A 20,729-nucleotide genomic window follows, 5' to 3' on the forward strand; every position below is an offset into this window, starting at 1 on the left:
TGACCAACAGGGGGTCAGGTTGTATTTTGACTCTGTCAGTGTTTCTTGGAATTTTCTTTGCTTGTTTTTGGGGTTTTTTTGTACTACTGCATTTTTATTTTTAATATTCCTAGTAAAGAACTGTTATTTCTATTCCCAAATCTTTGCCTGAAAGCCCTTTAATTTCAAAATTATAATAAGTTGGAGGGAAGGGGTTTACATTCTCCATTCCAAGGGAAGCTCAGCTTTCTCTGGCAGACACCTGTCTTTGTGAACAAAGACTCAGGGTGCCAGCAGGCTGGGAGGGAGGAGGAGTGTGGGATCTTCCTCCACAATAATTACATTGAATTTGGGATTTTCTTTCTCTGTTTACTGTGTTCACTTGATCCCTGCTCACTCCACCAAACCTGCCACACCGAAGGGATGCTGCTGTGGGGCTGTGAGGGCACCAGGTCCCACGGCAGCTGATCTGCTGATCTGCTGCCACAGAGCAGGACCCAGCACCCAGAAAGTCCTCAGCCCACATCTGGGAGCGACAAAGCCCCACAGCCCTGTGCCCTTTAGCTGCTGCTAAAGGCTGGCAGACCTATCCCACTCCTCCACACCACTGGAATTACAGCACTGGGCACACTGGTGGTGTGAACAAGCCAGCCATGTTCTGGGGGGAGCTGGATGGCTTTGCAGACACAGGGAGTCCTTGGCATCCACTGCCACGTGCCCTCCTCGAGCTCCAGCTGACTCAGATCAGAGGCTGCTGGCCCTGGCTTGTGGAAAACCCAACACATTTGCATCAAGACTGTCTGTGCCAGACAACACCCACGCAGCCATGGAGCTTCTGTGATCTCGCTCTAATTCTGTCCATGTCTGCTCAGAGACCCAAAACCTTCAGCTGCCCTCAGAGACAGGGTGTCTGTCCCCCCTGCAAGATGCTCCAGCCTGACAAAGTTCTTCAGAAGAAGCAAAGGTAAAAGTACTGCCTCAGCCAACAGCTTTTTAAGAAAAGCCAGGGGATTATCTACTCCTCCAGGCAGCAGGCAGGAGTCGGGAAGGACAAAGTACCCCAAGTGCTCTGGAGTGATGTGGCCTTGTCCCCTGCCAGCCCCAGCTGCTCTGCATCACCCACAGCAGATACAGCAAATATCCCAAAGGCAGAGAGTGCACAAGATCAGCACAGACACCCACAAGCTCCTGGAGGCATCAGCCACATGCAGCATGCTCCTCTGATCCAGGCACAGAGAGGGAGCTCTTAGGAAAACACACTTCTAAGAGCCCTCCCCACCCCAGGCTGCTGCTGCTCAGTGCCTGTGTCCCTGCAGCCACCAGCCTAAGCGAGCATTTTGTTGTTGCTCCGTGTTTTGCAATGATAATTCATTATTTTTTAATCACTATTTATTATTATTAATAAAAACATTGCTATTTGCAAAGTCTTCACCCCTCCAGACAGCAACACAGCTCTCAGCTCATCTCACCCCAGTTATTCCTGGCCTTTGATGATGTACTGGCTACTTTTCTCTCCCTCCCTCTCTCTGCAGGAGTGTGGCTGGGCCAAAGAGGCTCCTCCAAACACAGACCCATCATCCCTTTTCCTCTGGCTGTCTCAGACTGGACCCTGCTGGGGTCTGTGAAGTGGAACCACACTTTTCCTGCAAGCACAGCACACTTCCACGTGCTTAATATAGGCCAAGCAGAAAAAATAAAAAGGAAGGAAAAACAAACCTAGAACTAATCCCAAAGACTGTTGGGTCACATTGAACACTTTTTTTCCAGCCCTCAGTCCCAGGCTGTGCAGCTGAGCATTGCTCACAGAGCTGCTTGAGAGCAAACACGCTGTCCCTGAGAGAATCTCGCTCCTCCTGGGAACCCTGCACAGCTGGAATTGCATTGCCATGGGAGCAGAACCCTGCACAGCTGGAACTGCACTGCCATGGGAGCAGGAACCCTGCACAGCTGGAATTGCATTGCCATGGGAGCAGAACCCTGCACAGCTGGAACTGCACTGCCATGGGAGCAGAACCCTGCACAGCTGGAATTGCACTGGCATGGGAGCAGGAACTCTGCACAGCTGGAATTGCACTGCCACGCTGCCCCTCACAAAGTCAACCAGAGCCCAGCGTGCCCAAAGCCTCACCACAAATCCCAAATTAGCCCTGTTCCAAAATGGCAAGGCCAAAAGTAGAAAAAAAAAGTCCCTGCATAACATTAAAAAAAAAAAAAAACAACAACAAAAAACCCAACAAAATGACAACTAAATCATGTGGAAAATATGCTGCCACCAGCAGCAGTGCTGGGTTGTGCAACGGGTTTAACTCCTCCAGGCACCATTTCTGTGCACAGCCCCAAGGATGGGACAGCAAACTGGGACACTGGGGCAGGTAAGATGCAGAGAAATTAAGAAATTAAATAAAGCAGAAAGCCATCCTGCAGTTGATAAAGGCCAGGAGCATCTCCAGCACCTCAAGGAGCAGTTGGCAGTGTGCAGACGGGCTGACCTGACCGTGGGCAGGGAGATGTGCAGGCAAATTGTCCTCAGCTCAGGGAGCAGACACTCCTCATCAAACTTCCTCAGGGAGGAGAAGGGCTCAGGGCTCACCAAGCTCCAGCCAGACCAAAGCCACAGCAAGAGCAGCACCCCTGTGAGGGCAGCCCATGTGCTTCAGCTGGTCTGTGGGGAACTATGGTTTAAAGCACCTGGGTCTTGACTGGGGAAAAATAGAATAAAATCAGTATATTGCAGCTAGGAGTGTCAGCAGGACAGCAGGGATGCAAAGACACCAATGCCCCAGCAGCACAACCAAACTCCCAAGGGAAATGCCACAATTCAAATGTGCAGGTTTTTTCCCCCAGTCTCCCAGCGCGGAGATGGTCTTTCCTTAGCAAAGACTCCAGTGTCACACAGCTCCAAGGGGTTTGTGCCAGCAGAAGGAGGTGCAGCCCAAGCACAGGGATGCTGTGGAGCACTCCCAGGAGTCACTTGTCTAAAAAAATAAAAGATCTTAGAAATAAATTGGAGCAGAGTAGAGGATGCATGGGATGCATCATGGGCACATCCTGGATTTCTCTGACCTGCTGTGCTCTCTGACGGGATGATGTCAAACCTGTGGTGCTCTCAGAGCCAGTGTCACTGAGCTGACCCTTCTGGAGCACTGCAATGAGGGATGGGTTCATTAACACCCCATTACTGTCTGAAATCTCTGACAGCCACCGAGTCCCTGGCAAGAGCAGGACCAGACCTCTCAAGATTCACCACTGTCACCTTAAGCCAACTGTTGTCCCTCACACAAGGAGCCATCACTTGGCTGATGGGGCAGAGAGCTCAGAGCCTGCAGCTCCCCCACACTGAAGTGCTCCTGGATAAACACCAAGCACATGGCAACAAGTGCTTGTGCCATATTTAGACCTTCCCTGCCAGGGAGACTCTGTCCACGTGGGCACAGGAGATGTGGAGATGGTCAGGGCAGCGCTGCACCAAGTGGGGACAGGGCCAGAGCTCTGCCTCGGGCAGGGCTGACTCAGGACAGCTGCTCCAGAGCTGATTTTGCCAAAGGCTCGGGGCTGTTGCTCTGTAATTGATGCATGTCAGACGCGAGCCAAAGCCAACATCTGCGAAGCAGCAGATGAAAGGCACCCCGTGGGGAGGGAAGCCCCTGGGAGCCCCCCGGGGACCCTCCTGCTCCTTCAGCCAGCTGGAGGCCGTGTGCTGTGGGATGGGCTTGGCCAGGGGCTGCTGGAGCTGCTGTGCTGGTGCCACGAGGCTGCCACAGCCCGGGACACTGCGGGCAGGGCATGCAAGGACAGCCATGGGCTCCCCCAAAACCCCGGAGCCAGGGGCTGGTAATCCTCCCTGAGGAGCTGGGACAGGGATCTGCAGGAGACTGCGGCTTCACTGCAGACACACAAAGCTTAGAGCACCCTGGCAGAGGCTGAACTGGGAATGTCTCACCCAGCCCAGGCCCTGGCTGGACCCAGCAGCTCCATGCTCTCTGCTGGTGATGTGGGAGAGCAGAGCTGGCCCTGGAGCAGAACTGGTCACAGACCTGGTGCTCAGTGGCTGCACAGAGCAACCAGAGAGAGGCCAGGAGGCTGCACCTCTGCCATGGCTGCCTGTCCACAGATCCAACCACTGCACACTCTATGGATGCACATGCAATCAATGGCAAAATGTTTGGGGAGTAAATCCAAGAAACACTCTTTGGATGTCAGGAGCACTAAGCACTGGCCACCTTTTGACGATGCTGCAACCAGTTCTGCAGAGCTACAAGCACACAGAAGACCAGGACACTGTGGGTAACTTCCTTGCCCTCCACACAACAGGCACTGGAAATACCATGGGCTTCTAGATTTGTGGGATGGATTAGTGCAAACACAGAGAGCAGGTTCAGAGCAGTGGACAGTGGTGTTCAGGGGGTGAAAGCACAGTCTAGGCAGTTGAGTATCCACAGATGTTTTCACAGAAGTGTGAACCACCTAATCTTTTGAGTTTTAGGGGCAGCAGGAGAATTGTGCCAGCAGGGTGTCACAGAGACATTTGTAGCTCCAAAGAAAGAATCTACAGCTCCTGGTTAGGAACAGCTGGCTGTGGGGAGTGCGGCACATGCAGCCTCCAGGGCCTCTCCCCTTGGCACACTGAGCCACTGACCACAGGCTCTGGAAACGGATCCAACCTGCGGAGGAGGTGGCAGAGACACAGCTCTCCCTTTCTGCAGGGACAGGAGGAGTTTCAGCAAAGCCAGGACTGGACACAACCCCAGCATGGCCCAGGCACTGCTGGTTTTTTCAGCTGCCACAGGATCCTCTGGTGCTGAACGTGGCGGGTCTGTGCTGGATGTGTGAGTGCCAGGGAACGTGAGGCACAGCTCACTCCAAAGCTGAGGTGGCTCAGCCTGGCACACAGAGCCAGTGCCACAGACCCTGCAGCACCAAATTTTAACTAAGGGACATTCCTATTACTCAGCTGCAATCACCAGCACCTGGCTGGCATTGCCAGCCCCGAGCTGAGTCAGTCCCTTGCATTCCTGAGCACCGGGCTGCAGTTTCAGGCTGGCCAGCAGCCCAGGCCCACCTACCAACCAGTCATGTTTCCTTCTCAGCTTGCATTTCCACCTGGGTGCCAACAAACACGACCCAGAAATAGCAGTGTGCTTAACTCTGCTCCATTAGACCAAATCCACCCAGGAGCTGTCAGAGAGGTGGCCAGGTGCCTCCTGAGCACTCAAGATGCTCCAGGCTTCAAGACTTTTTACTCACGTGGGGAATAAACCCCACGTTTTCAGAGTTTGAAAAGGGAGGCAGTGATTCCTGATTCTTGCTGTGGTGGGACCAGCCAGGGTCACGGCCCTGAGGCACGAGTCATGGGCACACATCACGTGCAGGTCGAGCTGTGCCCGCCGGCCACGTGCGCTTCCGTCCTCGCTCGCTGTGCCTTCCCCTCCCGCTCCGGAAACACAGCGCTGCCCTGCTCTCTGCAGCTCAGCCCTCCTGCCCCTCTTATTCACAAGAGATGGAAGCTCCAGGGCTCCCCATCACTGCCTCCTTTCCCATCCTAACCCCTCTGGCTGCTGCAGGCTCTGGGCAGCAGCGTTTCTGGGCTGGGATGCAGGAGCCCATGCCAGGGGTCAAACAGTGGTGCCAGCTCCACAACCTCAGGCTCTTGCCTGTGGCTCCTGGATGTGGTGTGAGGCTGACCCCCACCCTGCCCTGGTCAGACATGTGTAGCCCTGGCAGCACAACCCACAGTCTGACACTCTCCTTCCTCCAACCACGTGAGACAGCAGCTCTGAACCACTTACAAAAACCTGCAAAGAGTTGTTAGGCTGTTTAAAAAGGAGGAGCTGATAATGAACAACCCCAAGTCTTGGACATGCAGGGATCTCTGGCCATGCAGCCCCACCAATCACCCTCTGTAAGGAGCTCCTTCCCCTGGAGCTGGAGCAGGGCTGACCCCAGAGCAGCCCTCCCGCCCTGGGAACACCCCACTGACAGGAACCTTCCTGCACACAGACCTCAGCAGAAGCTTCTCCATCAACAGGCCCCATGCAGCCAGCACAGCCCCTGCTCCCCACAGACAGGCTCAGGATGCCTGTGCCCAGGAGGGCTCCAAAGACACCCACAAAACTGATTCCATGGGGGCTCTGAGCAGGGGATCCAGTCCCACCCTGTCCATCCAGCCTGCACAATGGTGCTCAGCACAGCAGGGGCATGGGGACCCTCCCCAGCCTCCAGCCAAGGCAAAGCACCCTTCACCCTGTCACCCCTGCTCTGCAGAGCTCTGCGCTGTGAAAACAAAGAGCCAGGCAGCGCTCCCCAAACTCAGCTTGTCCAGACAACACTGCAGAAGGAATGAGCCGGGCCAAGCCCCAGGAATGGGCACTGGGCACGGCTGAGTGTGCCCAAGGCCGCCGGGATGCCCCCGACCCACGAGGCACTACTGCAGCTCCGGCAAAAAAAAAGAGGAACAAGCCAGAGGGGTTCACATCCCGGGGGTTGCAGTTCGACTTTTTTTTTTTTTTTTTTTTCCTTCCTTTTCTTTCCCCCTGTTTTTTCTTCCTCCCCTTTTAAAATTCCTTTTTCCCCGCTTGGTTTTGTTCTTTGACGGGTAGGGTGGTACGGATGATTTTTATTTAGTTTCTTTGTTGGTTTCTGTTGTTTTCTTCCTTTACCAAAGGCAGCTGTGCCCCAGCCGCCCCGCCAGCCCTTTTAGCGGGGACAGCAGTCGGAGCAGGGCAGGGGACAAGGGGGTACCACGGGGATGGGGCAGGGGACATGGGGGTGCCCCCAGGCAGGGCAGGGGACATGGGGGTGACCACGGGGACAGAGTAGCAGACATGGGGGTACCCACGGGGATGGGGCAGGGGACAAGGCGGTACCCACGGGGACAGGGCAGGGGACACGCGGATGCCCCAGGCAGGGCAGGGGACAAGGAGGTACCCACGCGGACAGGGCAGGGGACATGGGGGTGCCCCCAGGCAGGGCAGGGGTTGATTTACTGCTCTCCATTGATCCCGGACAATGCCGGCAGCGCGGCCAGGCCGTGCCGAGCAGCCGCCCCTCCTGCGGGGCACAGCGGCGGCACAAGGGGCCGAGCCGCCCGGAGCCGCGGTGTCCCGGTGTCCCGGTGTCCCGGCCCGGGGGATGCCGTGCCCGGCCGGGGAACCCCCGCACTGCCCCTCCGCCCTCCGTGCGAACCTCGGCACAGCCCCCTCCCGCTCTCTCCGGCCTTTCCCCAGGATAATTCGCCCCCAAAGAAGCGCTCCCCCGGCAGCGGAATCCCCCTGCGCTGCCCCACGGAGCCCCCGGGCACCGCAGACTCACCCGCGGCGGCTCCGGCAGCCGCTGGCTCCCGCCTCCTCCCGCGCTGTCCTCCGCCTCCTCCCCCATCGCCCTTCCTCCTCCTCCTCCTCCTCCTCCCCCAGCAGCCTGCCTCCTCCCCCTGCAGCCCGGCCCGGGGGGATGGAGCCTCTTCCCGGGAAGTTGCTTCGCCCCCGGGCGGCGTTTCCATCCCCCGCCCGGCCCAGGGGGGCCCGCCAGGGGTGAGAGGAACACGAGTTTTGGGGGCACATCTCAGCCCGGCTCCACGCTGGAGGAGCGGGGAAACTTCCACGGGAAGGAGAGAGGCCGGGACAAACCGGGCAGCGCCGTTCCAAAGGAGCCCAGTTCACCCACTGCTCCAGGGACGAGGGTCGGGGTCTCATCCACGTCGCTGTCCCTGAGCCCAAGGAGGCTTTTTGCTTCCCAGCATCCCGAAATTCCCCAGCAGAGCGCCAGAGCAGTTGCGGGTGGGTGTGAGTGCTGGGAGCTCACTTTGCTCTGCAGCTGGCTGAAGATGTCTGGGCTGCGCCTCACATCTGCCAGGACAAGATGTCAACCGACCCCCAGGGGCACGGCTGCTCTCTAAAATGATGTCAGTGAAGCTGAATGAAAGATAGTAGCTGTCTCCACAACTCCTTCCTGCCGGATACCTTGATCGCAGAATGTCCCCACCCGTCTCCCAGCAGCGGAGGGAAGGGCCAGCCACAGGAGGGAAGCTGCCATGTGCCCGGGCCGAGGGATGCTGGGCTGCACAGCCTGGCCCTGCTCCCTCCAACACACCCTGGCGTGGGGTGAAGGCCCCTCTGTGATGGGCAGCAGTGGTGGTGGCACTCTGTCCTGTCGCAGCCAAGGTGAAGCCAACCTGTCCCTCTTTTGGGCTCCGGGGTCTGACACCCTACTTTGACCTACTCTATGACCTCAGGACTTTCCCCCCCGCAGTTCCCAGATTTGCATTCCCGGAGAAAAGCCTGCAGGTGATGAAAGGGTTAAGACAGATGTGCACATCTGCAATCTTCAACATCCAGAGGAGTCCCTTTCCCAGGAACAGCCCCTGCAGAACCTGCAAGCCCAAGGCTTGTCCTCCCTCTTGGACCCGTCACCAGCACCAGCAGCCTGTGCCACACTCCCGCGCTGGATGCAAGCCCTGCACCTGTGCCAGTGGCACCACAGCCACCCCTGCTGTGTCTCCTGCCTGTGCCTCTAGTGTGGCTTCCATCTCTCCTTCCAGACCACCGGCAGTGGCAGATCTTCCTCCAGCCAGCACAGCCAGCACACACACCAGGCTGGCAGCAGCCCCTCCCCATCGTGCTGGGCTGGCAGCACTCCTCCTGGGATGCCCAGCAGGGCTGGCACAGGCTGCTCTGCAAACCATGGGGACAGGACCCACACCTTTCCACCGGGGGAAGGATGGGGACAAGACCCACATCCTTCCACTTTAGCAAGTGCCACAAATACCAATTTCTGAGAAACCTCCACGCAGCACCCAGGCAGGAAGCAGAGCTTCAATCTGCTTATGCTGCAGCTGCATGCAGATTTCTGCCAGATTACACCACTTTTTATGACTTATTAAAGCTTTAACCCCTATCAGTAGGCATTAGTGTTTTAATCTCTCTAATCTTCAGGAAAATCCAATGCTAGATGCCAAACCAGGCTTGCCTGAGTAACAGCTCTGTGCAACTCGCTCCAGCCTTGTTTTAGCTGGAGAAAGGCAGGAAAAGGCTGTGCTGAGCTCACTTAGGTGCTGTGCTTGCACAAAGAGCAAAGAGAGGCTCTCAGGTGTGAAAGCTTCCTGTCCCTGCCATTAAGTTACCACATCTGTGCCTGTTCAAGAGTGAAGCATCAGCAGAGGGTTTATGTGCCCAAACCGAGACCAAAGGGGTGAACACGGTGTTCTCGGCCACGTGAACCAACTCCTCGCTCCTCCAAGTTAATTTTTTCAGATTGAAGTCATGGGCATACTTTAGTCTAGCCTGTGAGGGAATAAAAATAACCATAGAAAAGTTCTCCCCATGGTCACTGAAGCTCTGCAAAGATGTTTCACAGAAGCACAGACTGGTTTGGTTGGAAGGGATCTTAAAGACCATCTAATTCCAATCATGGGCAGGGACACCTTCCCCTAGACCAGGTTCAACCTGGCCTTGGACACTTCCAGGGATGTGGCAGCCACAGCTTCACTGGACACCCTCTGCCAGGGCCCCGCCACCCTCAGGGAAAAATAAGGGTATATGGGAACTCAACACTGTGTACAAATTGTTTCTCGGATTAATTAATAGAAAATATTTTGTTTCAACTGCTATCTCCCCCTTCCCAGGAGCAGCAGCTCAGAAGGACAACAGTGTCCTCCTTGGGCTCAGAGCAAGTGCAGCAGGCCCTTGGGAGCAGGGCTGGTCCCCAGGACAGCACTTGGTGGCTTTGGGGTGTTCGCACAGAGGCACTTGCAGAGTGATAAACAGCCCAGACAAACTCTGGGATTTGTTCTCACAGGAGCATCTCCGTTCCTGTGCTCTCCCACTGCTCATTTCTGGCTCTGAGCACAGGCAGGACCCACAGGCAGAGGAAGGAAGCAGCTTCAACCCTACACTGCAGATGAACTGGAGAGGGAATAAGTGACTCGCCCAGGGTCATACAGAAATCAGCAGAGCCAAGAATTGGATCCAAATCCCCTAATTAAGGGGTTTAAAATCACAAACTCATTGTTCTTCTCTTGGAAAAACCCAATAATCAGAGTTAGGAGCAATTCTAACAAAGCCTATTGCTGTTGTAAATTGTATCAAGGGATTTGAACTAACCACAGATCCAGCTTTTAGTCTTGCAACTAATCTGGAATATTAAGGAAGATTCCTCTGCCTGTCTTACACAATCCAATCTGTACTGCTTTGTGGGACATCTCTGCGGGTTGAAAGCAGGTCCCCATGTCACAGCCACGCTGTGCAGGGCTGGTGGGGCTCACTGCAGAACGTGGTGCAGCACTGATGCTCAGGGATAGACCAACGAGGGCTTCAACAGTCCCTGAGTTTTGGGGACAATCCCAGCCACAGTCCTGCAGCAGAAAACTGCCCAGCAGTGGAGCTGTGGGCAATGCTCTGCCCTTGGCCAGCTCCAACATAAATCCCCAGCCTTGAGGAATAACCAAGAGCTGCAAATGAAGGCAGCTTCACCAGCTCTACCCAGCCTGTGGGCAGACCTGCCAACAAACTCACTTCGTCACAAACTGCCAGCTCTTGAGAAAACATCAAATCCCTTGGGCAGCACGAGCAGGACGTGTTCTCTCGCTGGAATGCTGAAGGAACATTTCCAATTTTACTGCACCTCAGCAATCCCCAGTTAAAAGTGCACCGTTAGGGGTTAGGAAATAATTTTGATTCTTTCAATATTGCTGCAATGCTGACTACCTGCCAGTCCCCAGTGACTTTGACAGACATGTGGAAATTCTGCCAGCTATATTTATAATCTCAGATCAATAGCAGAATGAAAAGCACATCCAGAGAACTTGGTAGAGCACCAGCAAACTCAGTGCAAAGGAGAAAAGGACACAAGCTTGAACGTCACACGACCAAAATTTAATTTTTTTTAGCACTGCAAGAGGCATCATCACCTCTAGCAAAACAGAAAAGATCCCCCAGTGCCAGGAAGAGCTAAAACCAATCCCAAAGCTTTTCTAAGAGCCTGAGTGCAGGTCTGTAAGTGTTACCACCCACGGAGGGCTCTGGCAGGCAGAGGCTGATCCCTTCAGCATGTGCAGGGTAACTCCCCAGAACATCTCTAGGACCCACAGATCAATGACATTTCCCTCCTCCTCTGGCTGTAGTGAACTCCCAAGTCCATAAATGATGCAGTTTAATTTCTTTTGAGCTACCTGGTTTCTGGCACTGAGCAGCTCCTCTGAGCAGCCCACATCAGACACACCTCTGCAGGTATCCCACCAGTCCCTTCATGAAAGCAGCTCTCTGGTGGCTTAATTCTGCCTGGAGAGAGAGGGCAGTGGAGCAGCAGTACCATGGGGTGCAGGAGCATCTCAGAGCCCTCCAGAGCTCAGGGACATCCTGAGCCAGCACAGGGAGCAGCCACCCCTCCATGCCTTGCCCAGGAGCAGGATCCAGACCCTCCAGCATCGCTGCCCCTGGGCTGTTCTGCTGAACCCACACTACACCCAGGCCTGTCCCAGCTCCCACCACAGCAAAACCCAGAGTCTCCTCCAGCTGGACATCTCCAGGCCGCTCCCACTCTCCAGGAAGGAAGGAAGGAATTATTTCACACGCTGTCACCGGCCATCACGCGCAGCTGGCACCGTGTCCTTGGTGTGAGTCACCCTCTCCTGGTGTCACATCCCAGCAGTGTCCCTGCAGCAGCCTCCCTTCCTCTGGCACATTCCTCCTGCAGAGGGTCTGCAGCTCCCTGGCTCCTCACTGTGCTTGAGCAATCCACCACTTTACAAAAGGGAGCAGGCTTTGCTAGGAAGACACTCCTTGCAGTCACAAATATTTGGAAAAAGCAACAAAGAGCCCCATTTTTCCCAAATTCCTTTTCCCTCGCAGGGGCACTGGTTGGGGCACTGGTTTGGGTGCTGCTGGACTGGTTTGGACAGACACCAAACACACTCAGCGTCTCCCAGGCACTGTCACGGCCTCAGCTCTGAGCACAGGTTTTGCTCAGCAGGGACAGCTCTGCCTTGGCACCAAAACCTGCTGCTTAAATCCCTGGGCCAGCTCTGCAGATGGCACAGCCCAGCCATGCCCAAGGAAACACACTTGGCTCCTTGGCTTAGGAGCAATCCTCACCCCTCATCCTGAAGGGCATGATCTGCTCCCCCAGACATCCCCACTGATTATCACAAAGGACAAAATATGCCCCAAAAGGGGTAAAGCAAAACTCTGCACCTCACCCCACCAGCATCCCTGGGGGACATCCCTGGGGGTCACAGCAACCCCCTGGTACAAACCAAGCTGCAAAGAAGTTGCTGGGGTACCCTAACAGACCCTGCAGGCCACGTGCAGGGATACACGTCCCTGCAAGCTGCACACAATGGCCCCTTCTCCCTCCTCCTTTGTCTGCTGCCCCTTTTAAACCTATAAACGCCGTTTGGAGGTAAAGAAGAAAGTATTTAGGGCATCCTATCGCTGAAAAGAAGGAAAACTCCATTCAAGCTGCCGGGCTGTCTCCTGCAGCTTAATTAATAACAACCCATCCCCAGCAAGCTGCTGCAGCGCCAGCTGTCTCCTCGCATGGAGGTGCCTTGCTCCGAATAATAGTGCTTTGTGTTTTGATGGGAAAAGGTCAGGAGGATGGGGGGGAGGAGGAGCACGGGTGGGAGGGAAATGCGTGGCTTCCCTGCAGTTCCCGACGCTGTGAGTGAATCCTGCTCGGTGCCCATCTGCTGCTGGGTCAGAGCTGGGAGATGGTGGCACTCCCTCCGGCAGCCCTGCGGTGATCACGTCCTAAAACTCAGCAGAGAGAGGGGCACAGGGAGGATTCAGGGCTGTGGGCTGCACTCCCCCCACTGCTGGGAGGTCTGGGGAGCTCCTGATGCCACTTTGACACTGTCCAGGACCCCTCTGGGGAAATCCCTGCTCTGCTCTTATCAGGAGGCTGCCTGATAACAGCACAGGATCAGCGCTGCAGGGAGCACTGTGTGCCCCTGGCAGCTTCTCCAGGCCACCAGAAAGGGACGTTTCCTGCTACCATTTGGCGTTAGAATAAACAGACAAGCCAAGCTCACAGCAGCGCTGGATGGATCCAAGGTGATGCAACAACGCGGCACAGTGGGGAAACAAAGTCAGATGGACTCAAGCCCTGGGTGTGAGCTGCCCAAAGCCACCAGACTCCAGGGCCTGGCCATGAAATCTCCTCCATTTCTGCTTGGCCACAGAGCCACTGAGTACCAAACCAAGACACCTCCTTGGATCGTGGGCACCACAGCCAAGGGCTCCTGGGACACCTGTGATGGCTGGTGAGGGGCTGGGAACACAAACCTTGTGAGGAACAGCTGAGGGAGCTGGGGGTGTTCAGCCTGGAGAAAAGGAGATTCAGAGGTGACCCCATCACTCTCTACAACTCCTGAAAGGTGGCTGTGCTCAGCTGGGGTTGGCCCCTTTCTCCAGGCAGCACTGACAGAACGAGAGGACACAGCCTCAAGCTGCACTAAGGAAAATACAGGTTGGATATCAGGAAAAAGTTTTTCAGCAAAGAGTGATAAAGTACTGGAATGGTCTGCCCAGGGAGGTGGTGGAGTCACCATCCCTGGGTGTGTTTAAAGCAGACTGGATGTGACACTCAGTGCCATGGATTAGTTGAGGTGTTGGGGCTGGGTTGAACTCGATGATCTTGGAGATCTCTTCCAACCTGGTGATTCTGTGATTCTGTGGATGGTCTCTGCCTGCCATCACCCTGCTCCTGGCTGGTTATCCAGCTCTCCTGGAAAAGTGACACTCCTGCTCCAGCCACACCAGGCTGGGCACTGGTGCCCAGGGAGCACCACTCACACCCTCAGTGTCCTCCAAGGAGCACACAGGCAACTGTTTTGCTCTGCCAGCTGGCCTGGCCTCTGCTTTCACTGTCACTTTTGCCCCCTCCTTCTCCCAGCCATATCCCTCTGTGCCATCCAGGCAGCCTGGGGCTGCCCCAGCGTGGAGACACCTCTGGTGCCAGTGCAGGACGGGTGTGCAAAGTCCCATCCATTTATCTTGGGGAATAAAGAGAGACTAAAAATGGCAAAGAAAGGCAGCAGAAGCAGCGTTAGGGCAGGTCCCTGTCCCACAGACACGTCCCCATGCCAGGCACCAAGGCTTTGCACTTCATCCCCCAGCTGTGTAGGGGGGATGCACAGCCCACAGTGTCCCCACAGTGTTTCCACCCCAGGAAAAGGTCCCTGTCGCTTAGCAAAGGGCCCATTCATCACCAGAACTGTGTGGGATGACAAAGGGTTAACCCACTGCAGCTGGGCCAGAAATACCATCCAGGACAAAGAGAGACTTCATGTCACCCGCACAGCACCCGCCCAGCACGCAGAAAAAGGGGCCTTAATCCGATTCCCAAAGAAAATGTGGCTTTTACAGCCCCGCCTGACCAGGGCCCTCCAGCGAGCTTTCCATCTACAGCAAGAGTTAACCCAGTCTGAGTTTGAGAAGGTGCCAGAAAATAGGGAAGGAAATCACTTTTCCACAAGTTTGTGAGAAGGGAGAGCTGGGTGGAGGCAGCTGGACCAGGCAGGGTCCCTGCAGCAGCACCAGAGGGACAGGGATGTCTTAGCCTGGAAATTCTGATGGCCCCAAGGCATCCCTAGAGCAGCCAGACCTGGGCAGTGGTTTTCAGGGCGTTTATCAGGGGCTGGAGAAAGCACCACTGCTGATTTCCCACCAGCTGCACCCCTTCCTAGAGATCACAGTGAGGGACCTGTGAGCACCCCGGCACTGCCTGGTGTTTGGGGAGGATAAGGATGAGCCAGCAGAGATTTTCAGAGTGTTCATGGCAGAACTCTGCCTCGTCCCCATGAGGACAGGGACCCCAGGGAATGAAGCCAGGAATGCTGCTGGGAGGCAGACAGTGCTCACACCCACTGTCCCCTCTCTGCCTTGGCCTCCCAGCTGCCAGCCAGGCGCTCATCCCACAGTGCCACGTCCCTGCTCCAGTCACAGCCGCGTCCCTGTGGCAAGGGGGGTTTGCCAGCCTGGCCCCTCTGCCCTGTTACCCTGAAATGCCACATGCCCACTCCCCTCCAGACTTTTGGACAGGCACTTCCAGGAAACCACTGAGCTGTATTTGCACGATTAACTCTTTCACTCCCGTTCTGGTGATTATTTTCTAACGAACGAGGTCACTTTACTGTACTCTACTGCACAAAGTCTGACAAATTCTGTGGATAAATGAAATTAGGTTGAATTCAGCCATAACATCACAGCAGGCTTAACAGGAGATCCAGCCTTCCCTGTCCCAGTCCAGCCTTTCCCCTGCACTGGAGCAAAGCTCAGGCACGTTACCCAAGGAGCAGCAGCTCCAGCCCATGTTTCACCCAGCCCCAGCACAGCTTTGCCAGGGCTGACTGCAGGCGTCGGGGCCATACGGAAATCACAGCATTTAAAACCACAGGCTATAAAAATTCCACCGTGCTCAGAGAAGGGAAGTCTGGATTCCCCATGGAGAGGCGTCCAGGAACTGCTGCTGCAGGGTTATTGGCCACCAAGCCATTAGACCCCGCCACATGTGCATACCCTGAGCCGTGGCCAGCACAGCCCGGGGACAGGGTACGTGCTGAGGGGCTCTGGGGTCAAACACATTCAAACCCCACCACGGAGCCCCCCATGAGCCCCACGGCCACACAGGGGGTTTGATCTCAACATGGGAAATCAGGGATGGCAACTACAACAGCATGGGAGAGGTCACAGCTCCCAGGGCTAGCCAGTCCTCGGTGTGTTCCAAACCTATTTTATCTGTCGTGACGTGTCCTCATCTGCACTGGGGATGCCCTTATAGCAAGGCACGCACCCTGAACAGCTGTACTCCTCCTGGAAGTTGTATCCTACAATCTGGAATCACACCTGGACAAGGCAGCAGCGCTTAGGGGTTCACACATTCTTGCTTTTTTGCATTTTTACCTTGTCTCAAAGCCAAAGCTCAGCCCAGTGTTGCCTGCACACACAAATGCCCCATTGCCTGGCTCACCTATCTCCCAGGGGAATTTAGTCCGACCACCAGTCATTCATTAGCACCAGAAAACCCAGGACTCTCAGCCAGCACATGTCCAACAGCAGTGCAGAATCCCCTCCCACCCCAGAGCTGCACCCCCAGCCTGCTCCTTCTGCCGCACCCACCATCCAGAGCAGCAGGAATTCAATAAAATCAAACAACCTTAACCCAAAACTTGCCTGGCGCTATGGGAGGCTGTTCCTGCACTCCTCTGGTCCGTGTGTTCCTGTGAGCAGCAGCAGCAGCAAGTCCAGTGCAGGCACAAGGCTGCTCAGCTCATGGATGGCTGGATCCCCGTGGCTCCAAAGCAGGGTTTAGGGGAGAGATGGAATGACCTGCTACGTACAGAAGGGTGGACTCAGCACCGATGAAAGCGCCAAGAAATCGGACACAAACAGCTCAGAGTGTGCTGGAAGTCAGAGCACAGGGCAGCAGGGCTGGCCCCACTGGATCCCAGCTGCTCCCCTGGCCCAGATCTGCTCTGGCAGAGCTGAGATAGTCTCAGCCCCGAATACGTCAGCCCAGATCCATCCCGGATGCTCCTTCCCTAAATGAAGTGTGGCCACACTGGGATGGATATAAAAAGCCTAGCCTGAAATCCTTCTGGCATGGAGCCTTTCCTGCAGCCCCTGCTGCTTCCAAGGGCTGTTTGACAGGGAGACATTGGGATACAGAGGGGGGACAAGGGAGGGGACACTGAGATACAGAGGGGGGACACTGGGATACAGAGAGGGGACACTGGGATGCAGAGGGGAAGAGTAATTCCTGGGGGTTCACACTGACACAGCCCAGGCTGCCATGCCCAGCACCCCCAGCCTCTGCTAGACTAAGGCAAGAGGGAAAGAGAACCCTGTGCTTGGCAAGTCCAGGAGGTCCCACTGTGTCACAGTCACTGGGCAAACAGCTTTCAGGAGCAGTGAGACAAGGATGCAGAGGGGTCGCTCAAATTATTTAAAAAAAGTGAGGTTTGGGGCTGGGCCTGTTTGCAGAGCTCCAGCTCTAGGACCCTGGCCCCAGGACCACCGAGCCTCTGTGTCCCCCCAGCCCAGAACGCCACCGTGGAGACCCCCAGCCCTGTCTGCCCACACTCACTGCTGGGCCGGGGCTGGTTCAAAGGAGCCAGTTAAAGAGAAACCCGCGGGGGATGGTCCAAAGAGGGAGTCCCACTCTCGGGGGCTGTCCCACAAAGCCCCCAATCCCCAGGAAGGGATCCTCTCTCCCCCGGCAGGCAGCAGGCTATTCCCATGTGCCCTGTCCCCAACCCTGTGGTGTCTCTGTCCCCATGGTGTCCACATCCCAGTGACATCCGCACGTGCCCCCTTCCCTGTGCTGTCCCCATCCCCATGGCATCCACACCCCTGGAGTGTCATCGTCCCTCATCCCCACGCTCACAGTGTTCCCCATCCATGTGGTATCTCCACACCCCTGCCCTTTTTGCAGGGGCTGGGGTGTCCCCAGGGCTCTGGGTGATCCCAGTGCACCCCACAGGGCATAGGGGATGTGTGACCTGGGCACAGGCACTGGGAGCCATGGAAAGGGCTGGGCACTGCACCCACCAGAGCACACAGGGATGCTCAGGAGGTGAGTTTTCTCCAGTGTTCATCAGCACAAGGGGCCATCAAACACCAGGAAGTTCCTTTTCCACATCAGTTCAGAGCCAACTTCCCGAGCAGAAACCAAGGAGTGAGGCTACCCTGGGCTGCCAGACCTCCCTTACGTCAGCACACACACTCCCCACGATGTCACAGGAACTCATTCACCAAAAGTGATGTTTGGGCATCTCCAGTGCAGCCTGCAGAGCCCCCCAGCCACACATCTGCCAGGCTGGAGAGGCTGTGGCAGCCCCTTCCCATCACCTGCACAATGCAAACCACACCTGGCCCCTCCAGCTGGGACAGGCCCCAAACCCAGCACAGACCCCACCAGAGGCAGCACCTTCCCCTTCCCTTCCCTGGCTCCTTTCCACCACAGAAGAGCTGGGTGAGGATGGCCTGTCTGCATCAAGATCCCATTCTGCTGGCAGCCCCCACGCCCTGGATCGTGTCAGGGTTGCTGCCACCCCGTGTCACCCCCAGGAGCTGATGCCACCCTCTGTGACCCACCCTGTGCCACTCTCTGCCTGCTCAGCCCTGCACATCCCTGGAGCTGCGATGTCCTGACCTGCTCTTTGGAGAAACACCTCATCCTGCTGAATACAGGTGCCTGCAGCAAATCAGCTCCTGAGCCAGTCATGCTGAGCTGGCTCTGCCTCCTCCCTCAGCACAGGCCCTGACAAATCATTCCCTTGTGACAATGCCTGCATCACATCCCTGGTATTTCCATCCTGCTCGGTTTGTTCCCCTCCTTACCCTTCAAACCGCCACGTGCTCACTGCATGGCCCCTCTCAGCTTCCCCACTCCACACATCCCTACTGGCACAGCTGTGGAGACCCCAGCACAGCCCTTGCCACAGATTTTTACTCCCTGAGGCTGGGGAGAGCTCAAGCAGAGACTTACTCGGCCAAAGATGACAGGAGGACAATGCACGCTGCCCGGCGCCCGCGACAGCCAAGGATGCTTCAGCACCTACTCCAGCTGCTGCCCCAGAGAGCCTCCCCCAGCTTCTGAAAAGTTCTGCTCAATCCCCTTCGAAAAGGTCTCACAAAGCAGATCCCTCCTGGCTCTCTGCCTCTCTCACCACCAGACATGAAAAGCACTCGAGTTTCTCCCCGGGTAACGCGGGTAAAAGCCTCCAACATCAAAGGCACCACACAAGAGTTCTGGCCCCCCCATTCCTCCCAGGCACCAGTGCTGGGGCTGCCTCCCGTGAAAGCACAGCAACCTCAGTGGTTGAGGCGCCAACTGTGCTGAAAACACAGTTTTGATTTTTTTTTTCTGTATTTTTTCTTTCTGTCGAGGTTTTTCTTCTGGGTTTTTTTTTTTCTTTTCTTTTACTTTTTTTTTTTTTTTTTTAATCAGCCACAAACTAGGGAACTTGTGGGCAAATCTGGGCCAGGCTGTCCTTTTGGGGCAACACATCCAGTGTCATCTTGGCGGGGTTTTGCCCACTGTCTGCTCCGTGGTCACCCCAGAAAAAGGGGAGCAAAAACATCCCATGTGCCAGCCCTGCCTGCTCATTGCCCAACACTCAAGGAAGCCACTAAGTGTCCTGAAGCAAAACCACAGGCACCCTCCAAGCGAGCAGATTCCCATGGATTTCTCAGCAGCCTCTGCAGCTCCTCTCCCCCATCTGCAAAACAGAACCAACATCTCCCCCCTGCCTGGTGAGGCACTTTGATATCTGCACAGCAAAGCAGGGCGAGGGAGGGGTGTTTACCCTCCTGCAAACAGGGAGCAGCATTTACACCCAAAACAACACGGCCTCAGCACAAAATTCCAGGGCACAGGGAGCACTTGCAGATGCAGCAGGATCCAGAAAACGAGGAGGGCTAGAAAATAGCTTCAAACACCGCAGGGATTTCAAAAAAAGTCCTCGCAGCACATGGTTTCTTGGCCCGTTTCAGAGCGTTCCTCAGCCCTTCATCCCACACAGCAGTGGTTCCTGCCAGATCACCTCCTGCCCGGGAATGCTAGGTTCATTTTATTGCTGCAGCATGGAAACAGCCCTGGTTTGCAGGGGGGAGGTGGGAGGGCTCTGCTGTTTAACACTTGGCCCCGTTCACACTGTGATGAATATCACCCGGCCCTGCACAGATACCAGATGTGCTCGGGGCAGGCTGCAGCCTATCCTAAATTGCACCAAGATGGAATTTTTTGGGCAATTTTCAGGGAGTGCTGAGGGCAGGCGCTGATGGGAGAGCAGAGATTTATACAGATAGGTAAGAGAAGAGAATTCTCAGGGGTTATGGCACTGGTCACAACCCCTGGGCCAGCTGCAATGCCACGGGCTGTGCTTATAATCAGCACCTTGTCATATTGGGGGCAATTACTCCAATTCCCACCCATCTGTGGGTCTGATTTTTATGCACATGCAGCAAAAACCATTTCAGTTTTACCCCTGCTTTTGCTGATCTCACAGAACTTTAGCTCCAGGATGGAATTGCTGGTGCAGGAACAGCAAACACTGGCAAGGTTGGACCTCTCCGTGCTGCTTCCCCAGGGTCCCACTGCAAGCCCACTCCTAAGCAAATCCATCAGCAGCTTCTCCCCACCCCTATGAGGAGGAGTGCCCTGGGGTCACCTACATGGGTGTCCCTTTAATTAGAACCAAATCCTGGAGCAGCATGGAGACTCATTCCAGCTTTTTGGAGGCCACACACTGCCCTGATGGACAGCTGACCTCGAGCACGGCAACTTCTGGCTCACTGCTGGGTGCAGGGTGATGTGGGGCTTTGGGTTCCTGTCCAGCATCACACAACACCTACACCAGGACAGGGAGCACCTCGCTGTGCCAAGCAGTGAGAAAAAGTCCCTCTGGAGCTCACTGCAGCTCCCCTGAGGAACCCAACCAGCCCACACAGAGGCCCAGGTAAGGAGGGGATCTGCTGCAATACCTTCAGCATGTCACAACTGTGTGATGCCCCAACCCCTCAGCACGGGACTTTCAGAGATGTCTCTTCTCTGTGCAGGGTTCCCTCCTGCTGATCCCACCCGTGGGACAAAGCTGGTGTCCTCCAGAAATGAGTTCAGGCCATGCCTGGACCTGCTGGTTTTCACTTTGCTTCTTTGCCCAGATTTGGGAGCTGAGCTTTGGGTCATTCTCACCGCCCCCAGACCAGGTCAGCCCCACACAGAGGTGCCCAGCTGTGGTTCACACCCCATTTCAG

The 20,729-nt window shown here is 55.7% G+C and overlaps 1 protein-coding gene across 4 annotated transcripts in view; it reads right to left on the reverse strand.

The window, feature by feature from the left end:
* SEPTIN9 (septin 9) overlaps nucleotides 1–20,729 on the reverse strand; it is a 142,744-nt gene that overhangs the window by 21,696 nt on the left and 100,319 nt on the right. The gene's annotated exons all lie outside the window — the stretch shown is intronic.

Source organism: Sylvia atricapilla, chromosome 18 (genome assembly GCF_009819655.1).
Source record: "Sylvia atricapilla isolate bSylAtr1 chromosome 18, bSylAtr1.pri, whole genome shotgun sequence".
NCBI lineage: Eukaryota > Metazoa > Chordata > Aves > Passeriformes > Sylviidae > Sylvia > Sylvia atricapilla.